We start from the raw sequence: 25,417 nt of genomic DNA on the forward strand, positions 1-25,417 counted from the left end.
ACTATTTCTACAGAGAAAATATTTTCCAGTTTCAAATAACCCTGGACTTTTGAATTATAACCAATTACAACCTGTTTTTATATTCAAGCTGTCTGTGTATTATTTCTCCTGTAGTTGTACATAAAATGGTTTTTTTATTTTTATTTTTTTTTCAAGACAGGGTTTCTCTGTGTATCTTTGCACCTTTCCTGGACCAGTCTGACCTCGAACTCACAAAGATCCTCCTGCCTCTGCCTCCCAAGTGCTGGGATTAAAGGTGTGCGCCACCACCGCCCGGCAACATAAAATGTTTTTACATTAAAAAAGGACAAATACTCTCTCACCAGGCGTCCTCCTCGGAGTGACATCATCTTTAAACCCTGCGTGGCAATCCCTGACGCAAAGCCGTGATGCCCAGGGAAGACAGGGCGGCCTGGAAGTCCAATTACTTCCTTAAGATCATCCAACTTTTGGATGATTACCCAAAATGCTTCATTGTGGGAGCAGACAATGTGGGCTCCAAGCAAATGCAGCAGATCCGCATGTCCCTGCGAGGGAAGGCTGTGGTGCTGATGGGCAAGAACACCATGATGCGCAAAGGCTATCCGGGGGCACCTGGAGAACAACCCAGCTCTGGGGAAACTGTTACCTCATATCCGGGGTAATGTGGGCTTTGTGTTCACCAAGGAGGACCTCACTGAGATTAGGGACATGCTGCTGGCCAATAAGTTGCCGGCTGCTGCCCGTGCTGGTGCCATTGCCCCGTGTGAGGTCACTGTGCCAGCCCAGAACACTGGTCTGGGGCCCGAGAAGACCTCCTTCTTCCAGGCTTTAGGCATCACCACTAAAATCTCCAGGGGCACCATTGAAATTCTGAGTGATGTGCAGCTGATAAAAACTGGAGACAAAGTAGGTGCCAGTGAAGCCACACTACTGAACATGCTGAACATCTCGCCCTTCTCCTTCGGGCTGATCATCCAGCAGGTGTTCGACCACAGCAGCATTTACAACCCGGAAGTGCTCGGCATCACAGAGCAGACTCTGCACTCCCGCTTCCTGGAGGGTGTCCGAAATGTTGCCAGTGTTTGTCTGCAGATTGGCTACCCGACTGTTGCCTCAGTGCCACACTCTATCATCAATGGGTACAAGCAGGTTCTGGCTTTATCTGTGGAGACTGAGTACACCTTCCCACTTGCTGAAAAGGTCAAGGCCTTCTTGGCCGATCCATCTGCCTGCGCGGCTGCTGCCCCTGTGGCCGCTGCCACCGCTGCTGCTGCTGCTGCAGCCCCTGCTGCTGCTGCTGCTGCTGCCACTGTTGCTCCTGCTGCTGCTGCAGCCACTGCTGCTCCTGCTGCTGCTGCAGCCACTGCTGCTCCTGCTGCTGCTGCAGCCACTGCTGCTCCTGCTGCTGCTGCAGCCACTGCTGCTCCTGCTGCTGCTGCAGCTCCAGCCAAGGCTGAAGCCAAGGAAGAGTCAGAGGAATCAGAGGAGGATATGGGATTTGGTCTCTTTGACTAATCCCCTCAAAACAACCAACTCAGCCAGCTTAATCTGAGAAACATGGAAATAAATAAAAGCTACTTCTGTTAAAAAAAAAAAAAGGACAAATACTATAGAATTGTATTACATGAAATATATAGAATATACAAATTCATAGAGACAAAAAGATTAGACATTATCTCAAGATGGAGAAGAAAGGAATATAGAGCAATGATTTCCTAAGTACAGAATCTCTGTTTCATGTGATGGAAAAGCCCCACAAATGGACAGTAGAATCAGGATATAATATCATGAGTGTAATAAATCAATACAATTAATGTAATTAATGAATATAATAAATATAATTATTGAATGAATACTGCAAATGTAATCAATGAATACCACAAATATAATTAATATCATGGGTGTAATTAATGAATATCATGAGTGTAATTTAAAAAATAAATAAAAAAACTACATTGTGTGTGTGTGTGCGTGCATATATGTGGAGGTCTGTTTATATGCTCTCCCTGCTCTGCTTTCAGGGTGAGTGACAGAACACAGCTCCCAAGTGTGAGGGTACCATCTCCCTCCTGTCCTAGGCGGGTCCAGGCAGCCCTTGGAATGGATGCTGGGCCTCTGGCTCACTGCCACAGTCTCCTCCCAGCCTTGGGCTTCCGTGCCCTCTTGATCTCCCTTGCCCTTCTTCCTCTGAGTGTGCCCAAGATGCAGACAGAACCTAAGGCAGGTGGATGTACCCTTGAGGGACAATGAAGTCACTTCTCTTGTAGAAAGATACCATAGCCTCTACTGTGACGGACCCTTGTGTGTGAGTATACAGTACATGCTCAGTAAGAATGGATTCCATTATTTCCTTTTCTGCCATTGGAAACAACTTGGTCTTCTCATTCCAGACTGGACCTGTCTGGGGCTCTTTATTCCAGCCCTGACTTAGCCCTCTATATTAATTTTGTCTTCCTAGAAGCTTTACTGAGAGCAGATTTTAATGATGCCCTGCATCCTGCACACCTTCCACTCCTCAGCACCCTCCATCCTTCAGCACCCCTCATGCTCCTGCCTCAGCACCCTCCATCCTTCAGCACCCCTCATGCTCCTGCCTCAGCACCCTCCATCCTTCAGCACCCCTCATGCTCCTGCAGCCTCCTGCACCTTGTATCCTCACCCTGCAGCCTCCTGCACCTTGTATCCTCACCCTGCATCCTCACCTGTAGCAGGAATCTTAGAAGGTCTTATTAATAAAATCAAACCTGAGCCAGTTATTGGGGTGAACTCTGGAAGATCAGAGAGACAGAACAAGCCACAGCTAACCTCACCTGGCCAACTTCTCAGCTGACCTTGTTTCCTCAGACTGGAAGCTTCTGTGTCCTCATATCCGAATGGCTCTCAGCTGAACTGTGCTGCTCAAAACCCAAAAGCTTAACCAGCCAAATGCTTCTAGTTCCTGGTCCTCACGCCTTATATACCTTTCTGCTTTCTACCATCACTCCCTGGAATTAAAGGATCGTTTTCTGGGATTAAAGGCGTGAATCACTATGCTTGGCTGTATCCTTGAACACATGGATTTCTGCCTCTGGAATGCTAGGATTAAAGGCGTGTGCTACCACTGCCTATCCTAAGTATCTAGTGGCTTTCCTATTCTCTGACCCCAGATAAGTTTATTAGGGTGCACAATATTTTGGGGAACACAATACCACCACACTCCCCCTGCATCCTTACCCTGCATCCTTACCCTGCATCCTCCATCCTGCATCCTCCATTCTGCATCCTCACACTGCATCCTCACCCCTGCACCCTCACCCTGCATCCTCACCCTGCATCCTCACCCTGCATCCTCCTCTACCCTGCATCCTCACCCTGCATCCTCAGCATCCTGCACTCTACATTCACTCTTAGCCCAGTCTTCATTCTCTCCTTTTCTCCCTGTCTTTCCTACTCCTCCCTCCCCTTCTTTCTTCCCTCCCCTCCTTCCCTCTCTCTTCTTCCTTCCTTTATTTGTCCCTCTCTCCCTCTCTCTCCCTCTCCTTCTCCCCTTCCCTCTTGCCCTCTCATTCCTGACTATCAGTGTTTTTTTTCTTCTTCTTCAGTACTACATACATGGATTCTTTCTGACTGGATTGTGTAATTTCCCCCAGCTTTTTCTCCTGCTTTCCCTCTTGGGACCTATAGCTTTTGTTTTGTGCCCCCCCCCCACCCCAGAGTTCCTTGGACTTTTGTGGGAAAATTCCCCAAAAAGTTTTTCAACTTCCAGTCTTTATTTCCTGAGCCGTCACCCACAGGGACTCGCCCTGAATGGAAGGGGATCCCTCAATGGAATTCCTGCCACAATTTCAGATGGGTGACATGTCATTGGAAGGAAGGCGTGCCCTGTGCCAATCAGGCAATGCCACAGAATGCCAGAGTCCTCTGGAAGGCCCTGGGTCTAATACTACTGAAGCAGGAGCCAATTAGGTATCAACTAGGAAGGGTGTGATGACCAGCCTTCTATGAGCAGACTCAGAATGGATACAACAGGGCCTACTGAGCACCTCCAGGAAGACTGGAGACCAAGAAGGGCCAGAGAGACAGAAAGGCTTTGTCACACTGGAAGACTTTTGAATCTTCAGCCTAAGAGCTTTCCGATTTGGGGCTGGAGAAAATGATCCACAGTGAAGCAGGGGCAGGGATCACAGCTCATATGGTGGAGAGCTTATCCGACATAGCAGAGCTCTGAGTCCCAGCTTCAGCCCTGGACAAACAGGGTGTGGTGGGGCACAGCTGTAATCCCAGCACCACAGAGAGGGGAGACAGGAGTTCAAAGTCAACCTCAGCTACACAGCAAGTTTGACAAAGAGGAGGGAAGGAAAGAAAGAAGGAAAGAAGGAAGGAAAGGAAGGAAGGAGGGAAGGAAAGAAGGAAGGAAGAAAGGAAAAAGTCAAGTATTATGGCTCATACCAATGATCCCAGGGCTTGGTGAGGTCTACATAGAGAGTTCCAGACCAAACAGGGCTACATAGAGAAACCCTGACTTAAAAACAAAACAAAGTGAGCTGGGCAGTGGTGGCGCACACCTTTAATCCCAGCACTCGGGAGGCAGAGGCAGGTGATCTGTGTGAGTTCAAAGCCAGCCTGGTCTACAGAGCGAGATCCAGGACAGGCACCAAAACTACACAGAGAAACCCTGTCTCGAAAAACAAAAAACACAAAAAACCAACAACAAATGGAATGAATGGCCGGGCTGGCGACTCGCACTTGTAATCCGGCACCAGGGGCCTCGGCAGGAACATGCCACGTCCAGGTCAGCCTAGTCTACACACTGAGTTCCAGACCATTCAGGCTACATGAGGAGACTCTGTCTCAAAAAAAGAAGAAAATTTAAAAAGGACAAAACAAAACAAAAACTGAACGAACATAAAGATTGGAGGTGGTATCTTTGGATAGTTTTCTTTTTCCTTTAGAAATGTAAAACTGTTGTCTTCCTGTTTCTTTATAAGGGCTTAGTAATCCATGATTAAAGTTATATTAAAAAAGAAAAGTCACAGGACAAGAGCTGAGGGTGCATGGAGCAGGGCACACAGTAGGCCCACTTCCAGGAGGCTGAGCTCGTGTGCTTAGGGGTAAATAAATGGACTGGATATCAAGTTCATAGGGCAAGTGCCCAGACATAACAGCAGGGGTGGGAGTCACCTTGAGTTCCATGTGAGGGGCTCAGGGCTGGGTAACCAAGAGTGGAAATCTCTGGGAAAATCCTAATGCCCCTGTTGCAACATTCTAGGAAAATGGCCGTCTGTTGAATAAGAGTGAATCACTGGGGAGGCTCCGGCGGTCAACACTGTCACACACTGCCATCCCCACCCTTCAGTTCCCCGGTGGTGTTCCGAGGTCCTCTGGGGGCCGCAGGAGGAGGGGGGGAGCTCTGATCCGGAATTTCAGTGAGACGCATGCAAATGGCTCTTTCGGAGGAAGTTATGAGACCATAGAGATGTGGGCAGCCCATGTTTATGACTCGAAAAACAGAAGTGAGACTAGGTGAGATTTCCCAGCCCCTCCCCCACGGGCCTCTCATCCCTTCCCTCTTGGAAATGAGAGCTGACCCTCCTCAGTTGTAGGCATCTTTGAAAAATGCCCATCTTGAGTCGGGTGGTGGTGGCCCACACATTTAATCCTTGGGCTCAGGAGGCAGAGGCAGGCGAATCTCTGAGTTTGAGGCTAGCCTGGTCTACAGAGCAAGTTCCAGGATGACCAGCGCTACACTTGAAACACCAAAGGAAAAAAATGTCCATCTTGAAATGAAACCAGCCTGGTAGGGTTCCTTGAAGCCTCAAAATTGAGTTGCTGATCTGGGGACTGGAGAACAGGTAAAAGGAGGTGATCCCCCTTGATGAAGCAAAGGTTTCGCTAGAACCCTCACTTTGTAGATGGCAGCTCAGTGTTTGAGTGTCAAGAACCAAGCTTCAGCCACAGAGACGGGACCAGCTTCTTAGGTTGCACCCCTGGACTGTTAGCTACCCCCTAAGTCTGGGCAGAGGTAGATGCAAGCTTTTGAGAGAGCTGGGATATGTTGGTGTATTTCAGCACACCTGCTGCCCCTGTGAAGCCACACCCCTGCAGGACCCTGCTCATCCCTGGTAACTTCCACGGTAATTCATGGCCCATTGATCCCCCTTTCGTGGAGAATAAGGCTCTGACTTCTCAGTAAAGAAGTTAATTCCCGATGATGAATGAGTCAAAGCAATAGGCGGCTGTCAGTTCCTCAGAAGGAGGGTGCTGGCCCTGTGGGTTTCCAGTCACCTGTTTAGGCTCACCAAGACAGAGGAAAGGCCCTGGGGAGAAAGTGGTTTCCACTCTTCCTGGGCCCTTGAAACACACTTCTCTCTCATATCCCCCTCCCACTTTCTCCTCCCAGGAGATTTCCATCCCAGGCCTTTAGCCAAGTTTTTTTTTTTTTTTTTTAAACCCATATACCACAACATTAAATATTTTATTTTGAGACAGGGTTTTGTGTAACACAGGCTGGCCTCAAATTTACAGTGTAGCCGAGGATAACCTTGAACTCTGATCCTCCTGCCTTCTTCTCCAGCATAGTGATGGGATTACCATACTTACCACAGGTCATCACATCTAGTTTATGCAGTGCTGAGGATCAAACCCATGCCAGGTAAGTGCTCTAACGATCGAGCCATGGCCCTAAGGGGTTTCATTCTTTCCTCATATAGAATCTCCCTTTTGTTTCCATGCAGGATAACAATGTTAGTTTAGCACTGGTGCGTTTTCCTGATTTGCATGCATCACAGTCCTCCTTGAAAAGGAAAAGGAAAGGTTGGAGAGATGGCGCAGCGGTGCCCTTGCACAGGACCCAGGTTTGTCTCCCGGCATCCACATGGCTGCTCACAGTTGTCTATGACTCCAGTTCCAGAGGCTCTGACACCCACATGGGGCTCAGTGGGCACTGCATATACATGGGGCACGGACAACGGACATACCTGTAGGCAATCGCTCATACATGTAAAATAAAATAAAATATTTTTTAATGAAAGAAGAGAGGGATGGAGGTTACCAGGGCCAGAGAGAGGCCCCCATCCATGTTCTGGTTGCTGTGGCTTTGAGGAAGCTGAGGACCAACCATCATTCAGGATTTGTAGTAGCCACACTATCCCCCTTGATTTTCATCTGAAGACCAGATGATGTGCTCACAGGACTGCCCTGGGGATTCTCCCAGCCAGCTCCAGAGACAGAGAGACACAGAGACAGAGAGCACTTGCCTAATGTGTGAGGTCCTGTGCTCCATCCTAGGCACTGGAGAGAGGTGCACACTGGGATTGGCTACAAATGTAGCAGTTACTGCCCGGAGCTGAAACCTCAGAGCCGACATTCTAACAAGAGTCAGCTGACTGGGGATAACATTCGAGTGTGGAAAACACTGGCCAGAAGGCTGGGGATAGCCTGGATGGGTAGAGCTTGCCTAGTGTGCACAAAACCCTACGCTCCATTTCCAGCACTGTTGTACACCAGGGGTGATTGCACATGCTTGTAATAGTACCGGGGAGGTGGTGGCAGGAGATGAGAAGTTCACGGTCATTCTCAGCTTCCTAGTGAATTCAAGGTTAGCCTAGGTTACATGAGACCCTGTCTCTTAATAGAATAAAATAGTTGAAATAGTGAGTTCTAAAGCAAATAAAAGCAATGACAGAAAAATCTAAATACCTGGCCGATTGTAAATAACTGGCCTCGCTCTGGTTCCGGAATGCATTTGGCTTAGAGTCTTGGGTAGCTAGCGACTTGTTTTCCAGTGATGTGGCAGATGTTTAGTCTCTTCACAACCCTCGTGGAAATTAGCAGTCCTGAGAGTCCAGCCAGGGATCCCTGTGCAGTGGGTGAACCCCAGGGGACCAGGATCACTTATACAGGGGCCATCTCTGGGCACTAACCCTGAACTATCGGAGGGGACAAAAGCTACAGTCAGGATGAGCAAGTAAATGACACAAAAAGGACAAAGATTGGGCCACAGACAGCGGTGGGGGGCAGAGGGGTCCACGTGGAGTGGACCCTAAAGGAGGGAACCGTGACTGAGCGCTCTGGACACTTGATGATCAGTACCAGAGAACGTTCTAACTTAGGAAAGGTTCTGGGTCTAGCCAAAAGAAAAAAAAAAAAGAGGAGGGAGCTGGGCGCGGCCTGGGAGGAAGGTGGGGTTGTGAAGAGGGAGGGGAGCCCTGCCCTAGCGTGCCCTCTGTCCCCAGCACGCACCCTGCCGGGAAGCCCTGGGGTCGCAGCTACTCGGGCGGCCCAGCCCAGAATAGCTTTCCTTCCGGGCAGGGCTGCCCGGCCCGCAGCGCCAGCTCCCGAAATAGGGCCCGGCGGGTCGGGCGGCGAGGGCGGGAGGGGCCGCCCCAGCTCGCCGGGGCGCTAAGCAGTTGGGACCCTGGCACGGGACAGGGGCCTGAATGCAAGTACCAAGAAGGGGCTGCAGGCAGAGGCCGAGACCCAGGCTCGGAGATAGGGAGGCGAGGACTAGGATGCAGGAAAGCGGGCTGCGGCTGCACGCAGGAGGTGGCGAAGGCGGGGACCCAGGCTCGGGGACCACGGAGGAGGGGCGGACTGTAGAGACCCGGGGCCGGGATCCCCGGCGCGGGGCCAGCCTGGAGGCGGGTGGGGCGGGCGCTGACCTCACAGCTTGCGAGGAAGCCCGTCGGGGCCCGGCCTGGCTGATGGAAGGCCTGAGGAATTCGCAGCTGGCTGCCCGGTCGGGTGTGAACGCGTTCCCTTCAGCTCTCAACGTGGCGAGACAAGGGAGCAACAGCTTAGCGGTTGCCATGGCCACGGACCTAGGCCGGGGGATCAGCACCATCCCAGGCAGGCACCGGGAGATGCCCTGGGTCCTGTGGGATTCAGTATCCGCAGCAATGCCTAGTGTTATAGGACTGTAATCCCAACCCTTGGGAGGTGGAGACACCTGGATCAGGAATTCAAGGTCATCACCTAATAGTGAGTTCGAGGCCAGTCTGGGTCACAGGAGACCTATCTCCAAACGCAAACAGAGGGACGGGCATAGTGGTGCACATCTGTAAGGCCAGCTCCCCAGAGGAAGATGGGTCTCTATATGAATTCAAGACTAGCCTGGCCTACATGTGAGTTCCAGGACAGCCATCATTACACAGTGAGATCTTGTCTAAACAAAATAAAGCAGGGCCAGCAAGCTAGCTTAGTGGGTAAATTTGCTTGGTACACAGGTCTGCCAATCTGAGTTTATTCCCCGGGACTCACTTACAGGTGGGAGAAGAGAACCAGTGCCACAATATCACCCCCTGACCTCCAGATGCACAAGACAGCACCTGCTCCCACTTACACCATTAACAGACACATACATACATACATACATACATACATACATACATACATACATACACACACACATACATACATACATACATACACACATACATACATACATACATATATAACATTTTAAAAATAAAAATTTAAAAACTCCAGGCAATAATGACACACGCCTTTAGTCCCAGCACAGAGGCAGGTAGATCTCTGAGTTTGAGGCCAGCCTGATCTACAGACCAAGTTCCAGGACAGCCAGGGCTACACAGAGAAACCCTACCTTGAAAAGCCAAAACCAACCAACCAACCAAACAAACAAACAAACAAGAAAAACAGGCCAGGTCTGGTGATGCCTTTAATCCCAGCTCTCTTGAAGCAGAGGCAGGAGGATCTCTGTGAGTTAAAGGCCAGCCTGGTCTATGTAGAAAGACCTCAAAAAACTTTTTATTAATGTGGCTGGAGAGCTGGCTCAGCGGTTAAGAGCACTAGCTGTTCTTCCAGAGGACCCCGGTTCAGTCAGCAGCACCCACGTGGTGGCTCACAGCGTTCTGTGACTCCAGTTCCAGGGGATCTAATGCTGTCTCCTGAACTCCAGGGGCACCAGGTGCACACGTGTGCAGACACACAGGTAGGGAACAAAGCAAAGAGCAGTGTTTCCCCTTGCCCCTCTTGCAGATGCTGACGGTTAGGACCCCCAGGATGGACAGCCACCACCTCAGCACAGAGATGCTCACCTCACTTTGCACTCACGCCCTCACCTGCCCTCCTCCAGCTGCTGACCTCTTTAACCTCTCCTCAGTTTCCTGGACAACTAGCCAGGGATTGGTCAGATCTGCCTCACAGGGAACTCTGTGAATGTGGCCCTCTTTCCCTGGGCCCCACCTGCTTCTCCTCTATCTTGCTCGGAGGTGGACTTGCTTCACCCCTGTAGTTTGTGTGTGTGTGTGTGTGTGTGTGTGTGTGTGTGTGTGTGTGTGTGTGTATGTGTGTGTGTGTGGAAAAGCCTGAAGACGTGGGCACAGACACCATTGGTAGGGCCTCCCTTGATGTTTACCTTGAACACTCAAGTGGACAGTGTAACATGCTGTCAGAACCTGCAGGGATCTCGGGCTGAGGTCCAAGTCTGTGAAAGGCAGGTCACCTGGCTGGAATGAAGCAGCCTGGCCTTCTGAAGTTAGCTGCAGCAACAGCTGTACTTTGCAGCCTGGTTCTGAGCTGTCAGGGTGACACAGCCCCCTAGAAATGACTTCAAAGACCATGGTGTCTGGGAGTGTAGGATTAACTGCATTGGTCTGGGAAGAGGCTCTCTGAATGTCAGCCTCCTCTCTGAGAGCCAAGACTCGGGATAGCAGCAGTCCCTGGATAAAGCAGGGCGGGCCTGATTTACTGTAATTCCCTGGCTGCAAGCCTCATGGCACTGAGGTTGGGTAGGCCAGGGGGAGAGGCCCCTGGAGAAGCGAGGCCTTCCATCCCATTGCCAGGGTTCAGTGTGTGTCCTGCAGAATGGAGGGAGGTACCTCAGTGCCTTGCTGTGGAAATCTACCCAGGTGGGGATGAATTAGGGGGAAGCACTTCTAACCTGAGCAGGTCTGTGAGGAAAAAAAGAAAACTGCCCAGGGAGCCTGAGGGCGTTGGAGCTCCCCATGGTGACAGGGTACTCACCATGCCATTGGCTCCCAACTGTCACAATCACACCTGAACGTAGGAGTTATTATCCCCAGGATCAGCCGAGGGAACAGCTCGCAGATCTGGATCTCGGAGGTGTAAGGAGGCAAACGGGGGTAGAGACTGAGGTTCCTGAAGCTTCTCTTTCTGCCCTGAGTGTGGGAACCAAGGAAGCCAGGAACAGCAGTGGGTGGCCCAGCTGACCGCCAGGTGCCTTCCACCTCGCCCTTCAGTCACAGCACCTGCTTGCTTGGCACTCAGCTGACTTCCTGTCCCTGGAAGAGCAGAGTGGCTGTGGGTATGGTGGGGGCAGGGCGGTCCTCTTCCTGTGCTTCAGGGAGGGCATAACCCCATATTCTCTTGGCATCCTCCGCTCCTATTTCTCACACTCTGAAAGTCAAACCTAGCTACCCCGAGAGTCTCTCCAGGGGCTCCTCCAGCATCTTGAGCTACAGCTGAGGGACAGACTGGGCAGAAAGAGGGCTACCAGCCTGGTTGGGGAAGGCTGTGGAGAACTTCTGTCAGCTCTCCAAGGTCACGTGGAGGCCTTCGCGAGCATTCTGCCTCTCTGGAAAGCTCAAAGATGCAGAAGTAAATGATGCTTGTGTAGGTGTGTGTGTACATGTGTGAGGGTGAACACACATGTGACTGCACCTGTGGGTGCCAGAGGACAACCTCAGATTCATTTCTCAGTTGCTGTTCACTCATCCTTTATTTTTCAAAAAGATTTATTTATTTATTTATTATATGTTATAGGTGCTTTTCCTGAATGTACACCTGTGTACTGCTGCGTGACCGGTGCCCATGAAGGCCAGAAGTGGCCACTGGGTCTCCGCAACTGCAGTTATAGACAGTTGGGAGCTGCCATGTGGATGCTGGGATTCAATCCTGGATCCTCTGGAAGAGCAGCCACTGTTCTTAATGGCTGGGCCATCTCTCCAACTTTACTGACCCTTTATTAGACACAGTGTCTCATCCCAGCTTTGGGACATGCAAACCCACCACACCTGCCTTTTTCCTTTTTTGGTGAGTGTGTGGCGGAGGGGGGGGGCTGCAGGGGGGGGGGAGGGGGAGGAGGCATTTGGGATCCTCTTATATCCTTAATTCAGCACCTTGAACACCTGCAGAGTCTCACACCTGCCTTTTCTAAGGGGATCCTGGGACTCAGGACCTCACACTTGCAGAGCAAGCCCTTTATTGGCTATCTGTCCAACCCAAAAGATGCTTTATTTATTTATTGTTATTATTTTGTTTTGTTTTATTTATGGTTTTTGGTTTTTTGAGATATGGTTTCACTGTGTAGCCTTGGCTGTCCTGGAACTAGCTCTGTAGACCAGGCTGGCCTCAAACTCATAGAGATCCACCTGCTTCTGCCTCCCAAGTGCTGGGATTAAAGGCGTGTGCCACCACCACCCGGCACTTTATTTATTTTTTTAAAGATTTATTTATTTCTATGTGCATTGGTGTTTTGCCTGAATGTCTATCTGTCTGAGGGTACCAGATCCTCTGGAACTGGAGTTACAGACAGTTGTGAGCTGCCATGTGGATGCTGGGAATTGAACCCAGGTACTCTAGAAAGAGCAGCCAGTGCTCTTAACAGCTGAGCCATCTCTCCAGCCCCACAAAAGATGCTTAAAAAAAATAACTTATCAGAGTGTGGTGGCACATTCCTTTAATCATTTGGAAGGTAGACAGGCCTACCTGGTCCACATGGTGAGCTCCAGGACAGCCAAGGGTATGTAGAGAGACACTGTCTCAAAAACAAACACAAACAGATTTAGATTTGTTTGTTTTATTTTATATGTATGAGCTTGTTCGTATGCCTAGTTCCCAAGTAGGTCCAAAGAGGGCATTGGATCCCCTGGAAACGGAGTTAGATCTTTGTGTGCCCTGCAGATGTGTGCTCCCCCCACCATGCCAGGCTGCAGATGTGTGTGTGTGTCGGCTACCATGTGGGTGCTGGGGACTGAACCTCTCTGGAAGAGCAACAAGTGTTCCTAACCACTTAACTATCTTTCCAACCCTCCCCGCAAAGATGCCCTTGATCCTCTGAGCCTCCTCTTTCCAGCTCTCCCCAGCCTGGCCATGTGGACTCAACAGGAGCACCTCAGGGGTGAGCTCTCCACCCAACACTGGCTATTTAAGATCAAGCAGGTCTTGGCTGCTGATGGTCACCTAAACTTTTCTCTCAGTGACATTGTCACAAGTATGGCTTTTTCTGTTTCCTGTGTGCAGCTCCTGGGTTTCTCCTCCCTCTTGCCTGAGGGAGCTCAGCAAGAAGCTTTCTGGAGGCTGATGTTCCTGTGAGGGGTCATCTGAGGTCCAGAGCTCCTCACCAGAGCAACACAGGAAGCATCCCTGTGGCGAGTGAGGCAATGTCTCAGCAGGCCAGCCATGCCAGGCTGCAGATGTGTGCTTCCCCACCACACGCTGGGCTGCAGATGTGTGCTCCCCCCACCACACGCTGGGCTGCAGATGTGTGCTCCCCCACCACATGCCAGGCTGCAGATGTGTGTTTGCCCCCCCCACCACATGCCAGGCTGCAGATGTGTGTTTGCCCCCCCCACCACATGCCAGGCTGCAGATGTGTGCTCCCCCACCACATGCCAGGCTGCAGATGTGTGTTTGCCCCCCCACCACATGCCAGGCTGCAGATGTGTGCTCCCCCCACCACATGCCAGGCTGCAGATGTGTGCTCCCCCACCACATGCCAGGCTGCAGATGTGTACACCCCCCACCACATGCCAGGCTGCAGATGTGTGTGTGCTCCCCCACCACATGCCAGGCTGCAGATGTGTGCCCCCCCACCACATGCTGGGCTGCAGATGTGTGTGTGCTCCCCCACCACATGCCAGGCTGCAGATGTGTGCTCCCCCCACCACATGCCAGGCTGCAGATGTGTGCTCCTCCACCACATGCCAGGCTGCAGATGTGTGCTCCCCCCACCACATGCCAGGCTGCAGATGTGTGCTCCCCCCACCACATGCCAGGCTACAGATGTGTGTTTGCCCCCCACCACATGCCAGGCTGCAGATGTGTGCTCCCCCACCACATGCCAGGCTGCAGATGTGTGCTCCCCCCACCACATGCCAGGCTGCAGATGTGTGCTCCCCCCACCACATGCTGGGCTGCAGATGTGTGCTCCCCCCACCACATGCTGGGCTGCAGATGTGTGCTCCCCCCACCATATGCTGGGCTGCAGATGTGTGTGTGCTCCCCCATCACATGCCAGGCTGCAGATGTGTGCTCCCCCCACCACATGCCAGGCTGCAGATGTGTGTGTGCTCCCCCACCACATGCCAGGCTGCAGATGTGTGCCCCCCCCCCACATGCCGGGCTGCAGATGTGTGTGTGCTCCCCCACCACATGCCAGCCCCCCCCCCCACTAGACAGGCCACCTGCCTGCCCCATCCCTTGACATCATTCCAGCCTGCCTTGGGTACCCAAGGCATCTTTAGTGGGGATAAAAACAAGGAGGGGCATAATTTTCAGGTCTTCTTGACAGATGTAAAAAAGATGTCGTCCCTCCATGATACAGGTAGGAAGCAGGTTTAGAGACAGTAACTGAGGCTGGCCTTAACTCACACTCTACTCCCAAGTGCTGGGATCACCGATGTGCCCTACAAAGCCTCTCTCTGTCTCTCTCTCCCCTCCCCTCCCCCATGTCACCCTCACATGGAGAAGGGTTCTCACTATACTGTCCAGGTTGGTCCTGGGCTCAAGGGATCCTCTTACATCAGCTGTTGCAGGAATCTTAAAAGTTCTTATTAATAAAATCAAACCCGAGGCGAGTTATTGGGGTCCATACTGGTAGATCAGAGAGACAGAATAAGCCACAGCTATCTCACCTCCGCCGGATCCTCAGCTGGTCTTGTCTCCTCAGACTGGAGGCTTCTGTGTCCTCATCCCAATGGCTCTCAGCTGAACTCTGCTCAAAAGCCTGAATGCTTAACCAGCCAAAATCTTAACCAGCCAAATGCCTCTAGTTTCTGGTCCTCACGCCTTATATATCTTTCTACTATCTACCACCACTCCCTGGGATTAAAGGCTGGCTTTCTGGGATTAAAGGCGTGTGTCACCATGCTTGGCTATTTACAATGTGGCCTTGAACTCACAGAGATCCAGAGGGATTTCTATCTCTGGAATGCCAGGATTAAAGGTGTGTGCTATCACCGCCTACCTAGTGGCTTTTCTGTTCTCTGACCCCAGATTAATTTATTAAGGTACACAATATTTTCGGGAACACAATACCACCACAATCAGCCTTCTTGGTGACTGGGGGTGGGGTGGGGTGAGGAGGATGTAGGGCTGGAGAAATGGCTCAGTGGGTATTGGTATAGCTAGAGTTTTCCTGCCTTGCCCACAGTCAGGACAAATCTTTGTCACCCGCCAGTCCCACGGCCGCTCAGACCCAACTAAGTAAACACAGAGACTTATATTATTTACAAACTGTATGGCCGTGGCAGGCTTCTTGCTAACTTAAGTTCTTATAGCTTAAATTAATCCATTTCCATAAATCTATACCTTGCCACATGGCTCGTGGCTTACCGGCATCTTTACATGCTGCTTGTCATGAAGTCGGCTGGCAGTGACTCCTTCCGCCTTCCTGTTTTTTCTTTTCTCCTCTCTGTTAGTCCTGCCTATACTTCCTGCCTAGCCACTGGCCAATCAGTGTTTTATTTATTGACCAATCAGAGTAATTTGACATACAGACCATCCCACAGCATATTGTGCTTGCTACACAGGGTGAGGACCTGAGTTCAAATCCCCAACACCCTCATAAAAGGTGAGGCATGGCTGTGCACACCTGTAATTCCAGCCCTGGAAGACGGAGACAGGAAAATCTCAGGGATTTGTTGGCCAGCCACTCTAGCCAACTGGTAAGCTCCAGGTTCACTGAGAGACCCTGTCTCAAAAAATAAGATTGACAGCAGGGGCTGAAAGATGGCTCAGCAGAGAAAGGCACTTGCCGCTGACGCTGATGACCTGAGTTTGATCGCCGAGGTTCATACAGTGGAAGGAGAAAAGTGACTCCCAAAAGTCCTCTGATCCCCACAAGAGCACCATGACAAATGTCCACCCTACCCCCATACACAAAATAAACAAATAAGGTTGACAGTGATAGCGACAGACACTTGATGTAGATCTCTGGCCTCTACCCTCACACACACACAGACACACAAAGGCAGGAGGATTTGACCCAGGCACACATAGAAGAAAGCCATGAGACTGGAGTGGTTGGTATCTACAAGCCAGGCTAATGCAAGGACTCCCAACAGCCACCAGAAACTGGGCAAAGCAGGCCGATAGCCTGGTGCAGCACCACACTGGGTTTTGGACTTCTGACCTCCAGAATGGAGAGAGGAGTTTCTGTTGTCCCAAGCTGCCCAGTTGGTGGCACTCTATAATGGCAGCCCCAGGACACTAGTTACCATGACTGCAGGTCACACAGGTCCAGTAAGGAAGACAGAAGGAAAGGGATCAGGCCACACAAAGCAGCGACTTGGGGGACAGGTGGGGAGCAAGAAGGATGTCTCTGCAGCTTTCTCCTCTCCCCACAGACAGGAAACGGCCTCAGAAGAAGTGGCCGCCTCCCTCCAAGAGGATGAGTGTTTAAACGCCATGTGGACGTGTGGACAGGGATGTGAGAGTGTCCGATCTGGCTAGGTCCCTGGGAAAGATAGTGACCTAAACTCCCCCCACAGCCTGAGAGGCAGGTGTTGATGACAACCCCAGGGACCTGCCCAAGGTCGTGAGCCTTTCACAGTGTGTGGGGCACACCCAAGCCTATTTGCCTTTCTGCTCCCATCACTTAGCCCCTGCCAGTTCAGGGCTCCTGTGTCCATGGCCAGGCCCGAGCCAGGGCTGGCCCAGTGACACTGAGTATCCTGGTGTGAAGGAGGTGCTAAAGCCAGATGACTCAGCTTGGGGCCCCAGCGCCACCTGAGCTTGCCTGAGTGACCTTGGGCTAGTCATGCTGTCCCCCCCCCCCCCCCCCCCCCCCGCATTCCACAGTTCCCTCCACTGAAACGCTGGCACGTGCTGGGCATAGTGGCTAGTACTATGATCCCAGTACTCAGAGGCTAAGGTGGGGGTTGGCACAAGTGAGGCCATCATGATTTATGTAGGGAGTCCCAGGCCAGCCAGGGGGTAAAAGAATACTCTGTCTCAAAAACAAAACCAAACAAACAAGGGAGATAGCCTGGTTCATGCTATAATCTCAGAAGTTGGCAAGAAAGATCATGAGTTCAAGGCCAGCCTTGCTCCCATAGTGAGTTCCTAACCAGGTTGTGCTACATGACTCTCATCAAAAAATAAGGATAAGGGACCTAGAGAGATGGCTCAGAGGTTAAGAGCACTGGCTACTCTTCCAGAGGTCCTGAGTTCAATTCTCAGCAACCACATGATGGCTCACAACCATCTATAATAAGATCTGGCATGCAGGCATACATGCAGACAGTATGTATACGTAATAAATAAATCTTTTTTTTTCTTTTTTATTTTATTTCATTTTACAATACTATTCAGTTCTACATAACAGCCACAGATTCCCTTGTTCTCCCCCTTCCTGCCCCCCTCCCCTTCCCCCCAGCCCACCCCCCATTCCCACCTCCTCCACATCAAGGCCTCCCCCGAGGACTGAGATCGCATAATAAATAAATCTTTTTTTTTTTTTTTTTTTTAAAAAAAAAGGACAAATACTGGGCTTGGTGGCATGTGCCTTTAATCTCAGAACTCTGGAGGTAAAGGCAGGTGGATCTCTGAGCTAGAGGTCAGCCTGGTCTACATGGAGGGTTCCAGGCCAGCCAAGGTGACATAGTATAACACTGTTTCAAAAACAAAACAAAACAAACCCTAACTCATGGGTGACGTGAGAGTTGATTGAGTTACCACATTTCACGTGCCCAGAGCAGCGCTGGCTGCATTGAAGTACAGCTGCAAGAGTGTTTGGGAATAAACAAAGCAGGCCGGGTCAGCAGGGCAGGGCCAGCAGGGCCAGGACCAAGGAGGGCCGTGCCCCAGTGACCGTCTTCCCTCCGTGGGCCAAGAGGCGACCAGGGCCATTGATAATCTCCCACCCAAGACTGTGTAGCCTGGTTCAGGTCCTCAATGCTTGCTGCCTAGACTAAGGTGATGTGTGTGTGTGTGTGTGTGTGTGTGTGTGTGTGTGTGTGTGTGTGTGTGTGTGTGTGCGCGCTTGTGTATGTGAACAGGTATGTAGTGCAGGGACCAACATCAGTGTCATCTTTAACTGATCGCTACATCATCGTCACCTCTGCCCCGTCAGTCATCATCCTTGTCCCCATCACCACCGTTTGAGACAAGGTCTCATTCTGTAGCTCTGGCTGCTCTGTAACTCACTATGTCAGTCAGGCTAGCCTCTGCCTCCCGAGTGCTGAGATTAAAGATGTGTACCACAATGCCTGGCTTCCACTTTTTATTTTTATTTATTTATTTTTTTTTGAGACAGCGTCTCACTATGTTGCCTTGAAACTTACTCTGTAGACCAGGCTGTCCTGGAACTCTCTCTGTAGACCAGGCTGTCCTGGAACTCTCTCTGTAGACCAGGCTGTCCTGGAACTCGTAGCGATTTGCCTGCCTTTGCCTCCCAAGTTCCCGTATTAAAGGCATAGGCCATTACACCCAAGTCTCCCACTGACTCTGGAACTCACTGATTTGATCACACTAGCTGGCCAGTGGGCCTCGGGGATCCTCCTGTCTCTGCCTCCCCAGTGCTGGGATAGTATGTGTGGAGTGTTGTGCCTGGCTGTTTACATGTGTGTTGGCTGAACACAGTTCTCATGCTTGGTAAGCATGTTACCAACTGAGCCGTCTCACTCCTGGATCCCTTTGTGATCCTGGTCTGAGCCAACTTTCTCCTCCTGGTGGAAAGCTTGGAGCCCTGCCAGAGCAGACCCCCCACCTTGAACTAGCTGATGTCTTGGGCTGACTGTCCTGGCCACAAAGGGAACTTAGGCTAGAGTGACTCACAGCCACTCACTGTCCGTAGAAAGACCACATATAGTGCGCTGTCTGTCTGTCATCTTTACACAGGATTTCAGAATGTGCTGAGCAACAGTGTGCGTGCAGCAACGTGTACACCCCTGTGCCTTGCCTGGCCTCCGGGAACTTCTGTCATCCTTGGCCACTTCCCCATCTTTCTGCCAAGGGCCTGCAACCTCTGCCTGGCATCTGGCTCTCTGACTTGGCTGCTGTCCAGGCAGTTTTCCTACCAGCCACAGAGTCTGGCCTGGTGACCAGAGGGCCTTGCTGTTTTTTTTTTTTTTTTATTCAAGACTGACAGCTCAGGCCCTATCCTGTGTATCAGCACAAGGTCTCTTCCTGCAACAGGGGCCCCCAGCTGACCTAGCTCTTTTTCTTAGGCTGGAGAGGCCTGGACCAGGGCCAGGGGAGGTCTCATCTGGGCCCTTGCCCTGACCTTTCCACGACAGGGCTCTGGTCCAAGCTTGCTCAGGGTCCTTGCTGAGTTGGAAGTCAAACCCTGGTCCTGTAGTGGCCTGCAGAGTCCAGTGGGAAACCCGGACTCATGACTTGCAGAGCCGTAGTTCAGGGCCACTCACAGCCATCCCCATGCCTGGGTGGCGCTGACGGGGCAGCTGTCCTGCCAGACCCCTGCCCTACTTTCAGCAGGTTCAGTGACTCGGAAAGGACGGTGAAGAACTGGGGACCACACTTGGAAGGCAGCCTGCCTCTCTGCAGGACTAGCCAGCATCTCTCCATCTCACTCTTTCTCATAGGAATCTAGAGGTCATTTCCCAAGCCCCACCTTAGTCTTCAGAAAGGATCACTTGGAGAGGCTTGGGGTGCCCTGGGGCTTTCACCCAAGTCCCAGATAGTGGGTGGCCAGAGCCCTTGCTGGGGTTCCGGGTGTCTGTAGAGACCTTTCCTGTTGGGAGCTGCTGAGGCTCTCCCAATGAGACCAGCTGACAGTTCTCCAGGAGGGCAGGGTTTGCCTCTAGGGCTGACCAAGGCATCGATAACAGCCAGCTGCAGCCAGCCATCACCGGCAGTGTTTTGCGGAGCCCCTGGTGGTATGAGTGGAGGTTCTCCAGGAAGGTGCAAGCTACTGTGGAAAGGTCTGGATTCTAAGTCAAAGCATGCACTTGTCTGGGGTTGGAGGCAGGTCCAAACTTCTACAATGCTCATCTGGAAAATGTGTTATTTTGTACTTATCTTGGAATGAAACAGCCTATTAGTATCTGTCTGTCTGTCTGTCCGTCTCCCCCTGCCGCCAATACTGAAGGCTGAACCTAGGGCCTTGACAATACCTGGCAGACATCCTACCACTGAATGACATCTCTAGCCCTTTATTTTATTTGTTCTTTTGAGACAGGGCCTTGCTAGTGCTAGGCTGGTGTAGAACATGGAATCCTCCTGCCTCAGCCTCCCAAGTGCTAGAATTTACAGCCTGGTAAATCTGACCCCTTGGAAGCCTGAGTTCTTTTAAAATCACAGTGCTCTGCTCCTGGCACTTAGGCTAGGATGCTGCTGGATGTGCACATGGATGCTGCTGTCATACACATGGGAGGCTTGGGAGGGAGGGGGGTCTGCAGGGCTGGGGCTGTCAAGGAAAGTGACTGGAAGGACAGGATGCAGCCATGGGATGTGCATGTGTGGAGGTCACCTTGCTGGGAAGACGTGTCTCACGGTGTGGGGTGGAATGGGGGAGCGGCAGAGGTGAAAGCAAGCTTTCTGCTGTACTTAGAGCCTGGAGGGTTTGGAAACTTGGCTTGGCAGAGAGCACTAAGGGGAACCAGCCTCGTGGATTCCATGGGCTGGGCTGCGCGTGTGCCATGACAAAAGTGGTATTTTTAGAGGATGAGGTCTGGTGTGGATGTGCCCTGTTGGGACATACCAAACTTCTCCAAGCTCCCCCGGTTTCCTCTTTCCTGCCATTTCCCCTGTTCTTGTGTCTGATGCCTGTTCTCCCCCAGACACGTGGAAAAGCACCTGCTGACGGCCTCAGCTCCATGTCCCTTTCTGGGAAGCCACTGTCAGTCACTTCCTTCTGGACACCCCAAGCTGTACCTTGTAAACTGTTTTATTTTTATACTCATTCCCTTTTAGGGTACCTTCTCAGCTTTCAGCCTGGTTCCCCTTTCAGACTGGGAGCCTGAAGTCAGGAAAATATCCTGTTGTCATTGAGTTCCCACAGAGGGAGGGAAGTCTACATTTAATTATCTCTGTGTGTGTGTGTGTGTGTGTGTGTGTGTGTGTGTGTGTGTGTGTGTGCGTGCACGCGAGTCCTAAAGCTCAGGATCACTGCAGCCCCTCATCTCGCAGCCTCTTAGTATCTCATGCACACAGACTATGTTGTGAACAGCACATCTGGCACTTGTGTGGTACAGCAGCTTCCTGGGAGACAGGGTCCTTGTAGCTTTCCTAGTCACATTATACATGCTAAACAATGTTTCTCAGGCTGGGGTGTAGCTCGGTTGGTAGATTTCTTGTCTATCATGTGTGAAGTCCTGGGTTTAACCCCCACTATGAGCAAACTGGATGTGGTGGTATATGCCCATAATCCTAGCACTCAAGGTCACCCTTGGCTACATGTCGGAGGTCAGCCTGTACTAACAAACCTGTACTATGGTGTTATCCTTTTAAATCTGGGTATTTGGGGCCTGGGGAGATGGCCCAATGGGCAGAGCGTTTGCTGTAAGCATGGAGACTTGAAGAAATTCAGATCCCCATGTAAAAGCCAGGCATGGCAGAATATGCCTGTAACCCCAGCACAGGGAAGTGAAAACAGGCAGAGTCCTAGTGTTCATACGGTAACCAGTCTTACCAAATTGGTCAGTTCCAGAGGCAATGAAGAAATCTGTCTCAAAAAGAAGGTGGAAGGTCATGGGGATGGCTCATCAGGTAAAGGCATCTGCCGCTAGACCTGATGACCTGTGTTCCATCCCCCAGACCCTGTCTGTGGTGGAAGGAGGTCCTCTAACTTCCACATGGGTGCCAGAGCATGTGCACACATGCATGTGCCCATGCACATACTCACATACATGCATCCATGTGGACACAGGTGCATATGCATAAATAAATGTAATTTGTTTAAAAAAAATGTAGAGCTGGATATGGTGGGGTGAGTTCCAAACCAGCCAGAGCTACACAGTGAGACCTTGTCTCCAAGAACCAAACATAAATAAATCAATAGTTAAAATTTAAAATGTTTTTATTGTTTGTATGTGTAATATGCATGTCTAGAGGCTACAAGTAAATGTTGAGTGTCTTCTTCAGTCCCTATGTACTTTTTCTTTGCCCCCGGGGCAGGGGGTAGCGTTTAGACAGGATTTCTCTGTGTAGCCCTGGCTGCCCTGAAACTAGTCTGTAGACCAGGCTGGACTCAAACTCACAGAGATCCTCCTGTCTCTGCCTTGCAAGTGCTGGGATTAAAAGGCTTACACCACCACAAGTGGCATATATGATATATACATATATCATATATGCCATAACACACACACACATATATATGTATATTGATTTTTAAAAAATCTTGGTGTTTCTAGGGTCAATGAGATGGCTCAGCCAAGTCTGACAACCTTAATTCTATTCAGGACCCACACGACAGAAGGAGAGAACTGACTTCTGCAAGCTGTCCTCTGACCTCCCCAGGCTCACTGTGGCACAAGTATGCACACAGGCATGCACACACACAGCAAACGAGTGTAATAAAATAAGATCTGGGTGCTCCTAAAGCTGGCTTGCCTGCATTGCTGCGAACGACGACAGCAGTTATTGTCCACACTTTCTGCCTCCAGAACCCTGGCTTCGTTTTGGAAAAGCCTGGGGTCTCAGCTTCTCTCTGCAAGCTGCCTTCCAGGCTGCAGCAATTGCTTAAGTCTGTGCTGCAATCCAAAGAGTGCAGGAGTGGGAAGTCCAGAGTTCTCCCTGCTTCTGGGAACAGCCCCCCTCCCCCTCCAGCATTGCCTCCACAGGCCGTCCTCCTGAGAGTGGGTCAGGCTCACCCGAGGATTTCACAAACGCCTGGCCTGTTCCCAGCACAGCACAGCTGGGAGGACTCAGTGTGAAGGAGGAGCATCCTCCTCCACAACCCCTGCTGTCCTTGGGCTCGGGGCCTCTGGGTCTGGAGCCTGGGGACCTAAAAGGGCTGTGCCTGTCCAGGCTTGTCACAGCTGTGGTGAGCTCCAGGCCTTCCCTCCCCACTTCACTTTCCAGCCTGGGCTTAGTCAAGGTGCTAGGAGGAAATTCCCTTTCCAGGAAGAGCGGAAACACAGGCTTGCCTTCCCCAAAGTGAGCAGCAGGTGGGTCACCCAGGAGAACTGGGGATTCTCAGACTGCAAGTTTCCCTCCGGTATGTGATTCACAAGCGCTGCGGTTGGAGTCCAGGAATCAAGCAATTTTTTTTTCTACTCCCCCGGGACCCAGCCATGGTTCTCTTTGCCTTCAGGAGGTCTGGGAGGCATTGGGAGATTCTAGGCAGACTGAAAGGGGGTTTAGGTAGTCTCATTGACTCTGTCTACTCCTTTCCATGACCCTGGAAGGATTGTCCTTGGGTTTAGGGCCCGAGTTTCTCTATCAGAACGTGTGGATTTGTTCTGACAGAAGAGTCAGTCGGGGCCTTTGTCCCTTAGTCTGGCTTTGGGAGTTAAAGAAGCCAGTGCCTTCCCATGGCAAAGTTGTGGATATGTAGGGAACATTTGATCTGATAATGCAACCGGCAGTCCTCATTTATTTAATTTACATGCTTACTAGTTTATTGTTGGCTTTCTCCCACTCAAACTTAACTCCTGGGAAGCAATGGGGAGCCAAACCCCAGCAGGCCTCGTCTTGCCGAACTCCTCCGGACCTAGAACATTCCCTGAAACACAGGATGTGTTGGGCAGATATTTGCTGAGTGGACCAATGAGTGAGTGGCAAAGGGAGGGAGCAGCGGGGCTCCCTGGATGGACGGGGAGGGCAGGCTTTGCTCCATTAGCCTGGAAGGTGTTCTCGGCTCCGGCAGGGCCAGAAAACATGAACCATCCTTAGCCGGGAGGGAAGTCAGGGCGTTCTGTGTCGCCTCCCGGGGGTAAGTGACCCTTGTGACCAATGACGGGCCACCCCCCACCCAACACACACCCAGGGAGGTGCGCCTGACCGCCTCCCGGCCGAGTTTCCTGGCACCAGGCTGAGAATAAACAGCGCTCCGTGCCTGTAATCCTGTTGCCCTGGCGACGGCGCTGAGCGGGAGGGGGAGTGTCGGAGGCGTGGCTTCGTGGAGTGGGCGTGTTGGGAGCGGGGCCTGAAGGGACCGCCCTCCCTGCGCTCAGCGCGGACATTCTTCGCATAGCTGCTCCTGGGCTCCCGCGGTGGCCGGGAAGTGACTCTTCCTGGCAGAGGGCGGCTCGTAGCGCAGAGCCCGAAACAGGAGGAGGACGGGCGGGGCGCATAAAGGGGCTCTGAGAGGGTTCTGCCCACCCTGGGCCTCGGTGGGCACACCTCACGTCGCCGTGCGTGTTGCCCCCTACCATTCCCCAGCCAGGGTTCCTGGGGGCCGAGTCCTTCACCCCCTGTGTCTCTGCCTTACTTCTCAGTACCCCCTTCCTGACTGGTATCTTGACTCACTCTGTACGCTAGGACACTTTCGTGAGGGCTTATTTTCCATCTTCAGCTCCCTGTCGGTGGCCTCCCTCCCTCCCTCCCTCTCTCCCTCTCTCCCTCCTTCCCCACAAGCAGGCCTTGGATTTCCCATTCCTGGCTCAAGTCTTCAGGAGGCCAGCCCAAAGCAGCACCAGCAGGGAGAATGGGGCCTCTCGGGTGGATTCTTGCAGTCCTTGAAGCAGGGTAGAAGAGTCGAGAGGTAGAGAGCAGCCTCCCCAGTTTCTGTGGCTCAAACTACGTGGGATGGCTCCACTCCCTAAAAGCCCTTTATGGAGCATTTTGGAGTCAGGAGCACCCCTCCTCTGGGAACCAGGACCCAGGTGCCCTCTCTAGGTCTTTTGGAGGAGAGTTTTACCCTGGAAGGACTGAGCCACAGAAGGGCTGTTAACAGGAATTGGAGGAAGAGAGAAGAAAGGAAAGACACACTGGCCAGGGAGAGATGGAGAGAGTCACTCACTGTGGCCACTGGTTCACTGTGTGGATGTAAGTTCTGCTCTCCTGAACCTCGTTTTCCTGGTCCTCAGGCTGTGATCTGAGCTGGAGACACAGAAGGCTAGAGATGGCAGTGAGTTGCAGGCAGGGAAAACAAACCTCTTCTTTGTCCTGACTTCCCCAAACCAAACTGAGCGAGCCTCCAGGAGGTAGGCAAGAGATAGGACCCGTGTCCTATGAACGTGGACACGTGGCTAAACAGCCACCTTCTGGGTCAAGGACAGGGGCCAACTGCCTGGCCAGGTTCCCTGGTTCCGTGGAGGCTGTAATTTCCACAAAAGTGACCCTCTGCAGCAAGCAGCAGATGGATGCCACTGGGTAGGCTTTAGGACAAGGAAGGTTTTGAGACACT

The 25,417-nt window shown here is 51.7% G+C and overlaps 1 pseudogene; it reads left to right on the top strand.

Moving 5' to 3' along the window:
- The first annotated feature begins 374 nt into the window (after positions 1 to 374).
- Positions 375 to 8,365, top strand: LOC102906241 (large ribosomal subunit protein uL10 pseudogene; annotated as a pseudogene).
- Positions 8,366 to 25,417: the final 17,052 nt, after the last annotated feature.

This window comes from Peromyscus maniculatus, chromosome 8, assembly GCF_049852395.1.
Source record: "Peromyscus maniculatus bairdii isolate BWxNUB_F1_BW_parent chromosome 8, HU_Pman_BW_mat_3.1, whole genome shotgun sequence".
Lineage (NCBI taxonomy): Eukaryota > Metazoa > Chordata > Mammalia > Rodentia > Cricetidae > Peromyscus > Peromyscus maniculatus.